Below are 6,606 nucleotides of genomic sequence, written 5' to 3'. Positions count from 1 at the left end.
GCATTCTGGTGGCCCCAGGCAGTGTCTGTATTTGCTCTGCTGCCTCTCGCCATATTGTGGTTTAGCGGCCATCTTGTGTGTCAAGTGGCCAACTTATGGCTCAGCGGCCATCTTGTGTGTCCATGTGCCTAATGTCACACTGCACCGTGCCACCTCCCACTTCACTTTTTATCCTGTTCCTAATGATAATCCCATTTCAGAATGTTTGTGTAACATAACCAATTCTTCTTCCTTTGATCGGGATTATTTATCCAATCAATTACTTTCCTAATCCTCTGAACATTTTTATATGAACCACAGAATTTTGCTTTCAGTTGTTCATTTTGTAACAGCATCAATGCTAAACCTTCGCCATCCTTGAAACATTCCAATTGCTGAATGTTTCCTTGGCCATTCTTTCATTTTCACCTGTCAAACATTCAAATGCCTTTGTGCTACCCTACATGCTCTTGGGAGTCTTCCTTGAACCATAGACACATTAACCATTATTGAGGAATCATTTTATTTGTTCAAGAATTTCTCCCCAATTAACTTCAATAGACCTCTAATCTCATGACCAGAAACCAACCCAAACCAATTCAAAACCAGTGGATTGATCTGTGACCCTCTGGGAGCAAATAGCAAGAATCTAATTCTTTATCCTCCTCCTGTGGGTATCCATGACAGTATGCCTTGATTATGCTTTTGAGGGTCTGATTATCCCTCTCCAGAGCTCACTGTGTTTACAGATAATACACAAATGACTTCAATTATTTTATTCCCAAGCTGTTCATGATTTGCTGGAAAGGTTGAGACACAGAGTCATAGAGTCTTTGAGATGAACAGCACGGAAACAGACCCTTTGATCCAGCTCGTCCATGTCAACCAGTTATCCGAACGTAACTTAGTCCCATTTGCCAACACTTGGCCCATATCTATCTAAACCTTTCCTATTCATATGCCCATCCAATGCCTTTCAAATGCTGCATTTGTACCAGCTTCCATCACTTCCTTTGGCAGCTCCTTCCATACATGCACATTTATCTGCATGAAAACGTTGCCCCTCTCGGTCCTTTTTATATCTTTTCCCTCTCACCCTAAACCTATGCCCTTTAGTTCTGGACTCCCCCACTCCAGGGAAAAGACTTTGTCCATTTACCCTATCCATACCCCTCATGAATTTATGAACCTCTATACGGTCACCCCTCAGCCTCCAGGGAAAACAGCCCCAGCCTACTCAGCCTCTCCTCATAGCTCAAATCTTCCAACCCTGGCAATATCCTTGTAAATCTTTTCTGAACCTTTCAAGTTTCACAACATCCTTCGCATAGGAAGGAGACAAGAATTAACTCAGAACCTTGACTAGACTATGATAGTAATGATCCTACACAATCTATTGACACTTTATTGAAGTTCATCAAAATTGGTACAGGTATCAAAGGCATTTTCCTACCGTCTGACATATGAGATATGTTTTACAAAACTGCATTATGTCTTTCTGAAGTCCTGGTCATGTAAAATACCTGATTATTGATACCTGTGCTTTCCATATTCCTCTATGCCATGCCATAAGAACTCCATGTACTATTCACAATATCTCCTCATGATACCTGGGCAGTGCCATTATTTGATGAAGAACCATCAATTCTTCATCTGCAGGTCTGGTCATCAAACCTCTACTTTTAATACAATAATTCTCTTGAACTTCTTCAGCCTCAGCTGCAGCAACAGCAGTGGAATATCTGTTTACATTTCCATAAGCATCTCAATCTTCTTATATATCTCTTTCTTTGCCCTTTTCTGCCATCTCTCGTTTCTTCATTCACTTCTGATGCTCCCGCCACTGTAACTGAATATGTCCTGATACCAGTGTTTGATTGTGCAAAATACCCCACCTCCTCTGTATTTCCTTTCAACCTAAGAGCTTTTTGAGTACCTGAATTATTCTGCCATTCTTGCTCTGTCAAGTATTACGACCTCCAACGTATCCATCAGGTCAATCAACCTGGGTTTTGAAAGTCCCACAGACACTGCCGGGGCATGTCTGCCACCTGCTGGACATTCTTTGCCATTTCCAGTGCCCTGTCTGAAACACAGGCACAGAAACTGCTGTTTTCCTTCATCTTTCTATCTACCAATATCACACCCAAATCCTAATTGCCCAGTTTTAATTCCAGTCATGGCCAAGAGCCCTCAAACTTTATCACAACTCACTGTAGTGATGTACTAGAAACCAAACCCCCCCCCCCCCCTCCCTCCCACCATGTTCAGAAATCGCTGGTGCAACAGTTGTTAAAGAGAAGATAAACTAGGTTTCTTGATGTTTCAAGTGGTTTACTGCACAGAAATGAGAGAAGGAACTCCTGATTGCTGCAGACCTGGTAGTTTTCCTCCTGATCTGAACCAACTTCTCTCTGTCTTTTTCATCGTCCCAGTATGTTCAGCTAACGGACAACCAATCACATCGAGTCACAGTGAGTCATAGAGATGTACAGCATAGAAACAGATACTTTAGTCCAACATGTCTGTGCTGACCAGATATGCTAAATTAATCTTGTCCCATTTGCCAACACTTGGCCCATACCCCTCTAAAACTTCCTATTCATATATCCATTCAGGTACATTTTCAATGTCATCTTTCTCAATTGATTCACTAACCATGTGGTTTCTGACTTTCCCTCTCTCTTCCTCCTTTTTAAAATGCCGTTGTTTGATCTTTTTTGCCCCAAAGTTCCAAAGCAACACAACAGCTTATAGAATTGTAATTACTGCTCCTGGAATGTGAGGAAATCAGCTCCAACACTGAAAATACCTGAAAAAATGAACAGCTTCTGCAGCCACAATTTTTTTTCCCATCCTCCATCTTGGATTACCCAGAATCTGAAATTGGCTGGCAGAGGGCCTTTGTTACTCATCCATAATCCAGTCAGCTTCACTTGGGAACAAGTCCCTGGCTCCAGTTCATCTACACATTGCTGTAACCCACAGCTGCACAAACATGGTTCACAACTGATAGCAAATTACTTGCTTTCAAAACATGCAGCTTCCTCGCGGGTGACCTTATTAGATCTCAGCTGAAGTATTCTGTGCATCTTTGAGCACAATATTAGCATATACCATATGTTTTACAATGGAAACTCATTTTATGGAATGGCGTTTCGTTGTCTTCAGTGTTGAAACCTGGAAGCCTGTGAAGACCATGTATATTTTAATTTGTGTTTCTTTAATAACCATGGAGTGAAATGATCAAGAATTGTTCCAAAAACTAGGAATCACAGAATCAGAGATATGTTACTGTGCAGAACGAGGTCATTCAGTCCTTCATGCCTGTACCAGCTCACAAAATGATTATCATGCTCAAGTGCCAATCTCCTGCTATTTTTCCCATTCCTTCCACATTATATCTTTCCAATAAGTTACTCATTTCTCCCTTCAATGCCTCAATTTTCCCACACATGCAGCAAGTTCATTCTATTCCCCAACTACTTCCTGAGTGAAAGAAACTTCTCCTCACTTCACTTTTGCCTCGTTTGTAGATCTTTTTAATCTGTGCCCTTTCCCTTTTCTTGTCCCTTTTGCAAACTGGAACTTGTTCTCCCTATCTACTCTGTTGAGCTCATTCACGATTTTGAAATGCTCGACCTGATTTCCTCTGAACTTTCTTCTTTCGAAGGAGAACAGTCTCCTGAATCTATCCCCATAACTGAAGTTCCTCATCTCTGGAACCATTCTTGTAAAGCTGCATTCTCTCCAATGTGCTCACGTCTGTCCACACATGTGGCACACAGATCTGTATGCAGATCTCCAGCTGAGCTTTAAGAAGTGTCTTATACACATTGAAGATCACCTCCTTCATCATGTACACGATATCCCTATTAATAAAGTGAAGGATGATGCCTGCTTTCCTTTCTACTCTCTCCACCTGAGCTGCACTTTCAGTCTTCAGTGCATACATATACGCTGAGGTAATCCTGCTTCTGCACCCCCACAGAACTGTATCCCCGATTTTGTGTTGTCTTTTAATGTTCTTGCTTCACCTTACACTTCTCTGCATTGAAAGTCATCTGCCACCCATCTGCCCACTCCACTGACCTTTCCACGTCCTTTTCAAGTTCTACACTGTCCCCTTCACAGTTTACAATTCTTTCAGGTTTTGTGTTCTCTATAACCTTTGAAATTGCCCCCTGCACACCAAGATCTAGATCATTAATATATGTCAGGGAAAGCAAGTGTTCAAAATCAGACCCCTGGAAGATTCTATTACAAACATCCTCCAGCCTGAAACACATCTATTGACCATGACTCTCAGTTCCCTGTCACTCAGGCAAACATTGTCTCCGTGTTGTTCCTGACAATTTTATTGCATGACCTATAACTTTACTCATAGATCTGTCGTGTGTCACTGTATGAACTATCTTCCGAAAGAAAAAAACAGGAATTGTTGGGAAAGCTCAGAAGGTCTGGCAGCATTTGTGGAGAGAAATCAGAGCTAATGTTTCAGGTTGAGTGCCCCTTCCACAGAAGTGATAGTCGTGAGGAAAATGTTGGTTTATATGGCAAGGATAGAGTGGAGGGAGGGGGTAAGGAGTGTGCAATAAGTGGGTAGAGCGCCCAAAGAGAGAGAAGAACTGTAAGCCAGACAAAGGAGTTGATAACGATCTGGCTCGGAGGGTTTGTTCGTGGTTAACAATGGGTGGTGTGTAATAACAGGCTGTGTGATAAGGACATGGGAGAGTTAAAGCTGTAAATTTATTGAACACAATATTGAGTCCAGAAGGCTGCTGGGTCCCCATGTTCTTCTAACTTGCAGTGAGTTTAGCTGGAGCACTGCAGCAAGCCTGAGACAGAAATGTTGGCAATGCTACAGGGTGGTGTGTTGAAGTGGTTGGGTCTTTTTTGCAAGCAAAACGCCAGTATTCTTCAAAGCAGTCAGCTAGTCTATGCTTCACTCCCCCAAGACAGAGGAGACCACATTGTGATCAGTGAATGCAGTAGACTAGATTGTGTGAACTGCTGGTAAAGTGCTGCTTCAGCTGGAAGGTGTGTTTGAGCCTTTGGATACTGAGGAGAGAGGAAGTAAACCGACAGATATTACAGCTTCTGTGGATGCAGCAGAAGATGCCATGAGGCTGTGGAGGTGTGGTGGGAGTTTAAGAAGAGTAAACCAGGGTATCCCAGAGGGAACAGTCCCTGCAGAAAGCTGACAAGGGAGGGGAGGTGTGTATGTGTCTAAAACTCTCTTCTAAAAGTCTACGTACGTCACATCAACAGCATTACCCTTATCAAATCTTTCTGTTCCCTTTCCAAAACCTTTCCCTTCAGCAAGATAATTAAACAGGATTTTCCCTATGGGAATCCATGTTGACTGTTCTGGTCAACCCATGTTTTTCCATGTTTATTCCATTTTCCCAAATATCTCTATTTTGAGAAATTAGCTCTTTCATTTAACCAACTTGTCCCTGCTGCCCAGTTTTCACATTTCAACAAGTCCCATTTACTTGCTTTTGGTCCACATCCCTCCTTGCCTATCCCTTCCATGTCCTTGTCTAAATGTTTCTTAAATGATGAAATTGTATTCACTTCCACCACTGTCTCTGGCAGCCCATTCCAAACACTCTCCACCCTCCCTGTGAAAAAACTGTCCCTCTGGATCCATGTGTATCCCTCCTCTCTCAGCTTAAACCTTAGCTCTCTAGTTTTAGACTCCTGTAACCTGGGGAAATGCTGCTAGCTCTCTACCTTATCTGTGCATCTCATGATTTTCTCGACCACTACAAGGTCAACCATTAGTCTTCTCTGCCCCAGGGAAAATGCGTCCCAGACTATCCAACCTGTCCTTTTAACTCAAACCTTCCAGTCCAGGTAGCATCTGTGTAAATCTTATCTTCACTCTTTCGAGTTCAATAATATCCTTTCAATAGTAAGGTGACCAGAACTGCATGCAGTACTCCAAATGTGGCCTCACCAATGTTTGTACAGCTGCAACAGGATGTCCCAACCCCTACACTCAGTGCTCTGACCAATGAAAGCAAGCATACTGAGAGACTTCTTCACCACCCTATCTGCTTGTGACTCCACCATCAAGGAGTTATGAACCTGTACCCCAGATCTCTTTGTGCTATAATACGGCCCATGATATCTATTTCTTGATTATGTTCCTCCTGTCACACATAGATGAGATTTTCCCAGATTTTCTTCTGTTCCATAATGCCTACCAATACTTGGCCTTGAAGTGGGTGCCACAGACATCCAGATCTTGAGTCTAACTATCTGGACCAGACTAACTATCAGGACTCCATACAATCTAGTCGACTGTATTCGCTACTCACAATGTGGTCTACTCTACACTGGGGAAACAAAGCATAGACTGGGTGACTGCTTTGCAATACACCTGAGTCCTGTTGGTGAATAACACCCTGATACTGGATTCTTTTTCCCTGAGTTCATAGCTTTCCTGGTTCTCATTCTACCCTTAATTCTAGTGCCTGCCATGATAGGATTCAAACCCATATCCTCAGATATGGATTCTGGCTTAATACTCCAACGATAATACCACTGGGACAATACCTTCCCTCCTCATCAGCCATCTTCAACCTTCACTCCCTTCAGAACCAAGACACAGTGGCA

This window comes from Chiloscyllium punctatum, chromosome 36 (assembly GCF_047496795.1).
Source record: "Chiloscyllium punctatum isolate Juve2018m chromosome 36, sChiPun1.3, whole genome shotgun sequence".
In the NCBI taxonomy this organism is placed as follows: domain Eukaryota; kingdom Metazoa; phylum Chordata; class Chondrichthyes; order Orectolobiformes; family Hemiscylliidae; genus Chiloscyllium; species Chiloscyllium punctatum.
Note: the sequence above shows the minus strand (reverse complement) of the source record.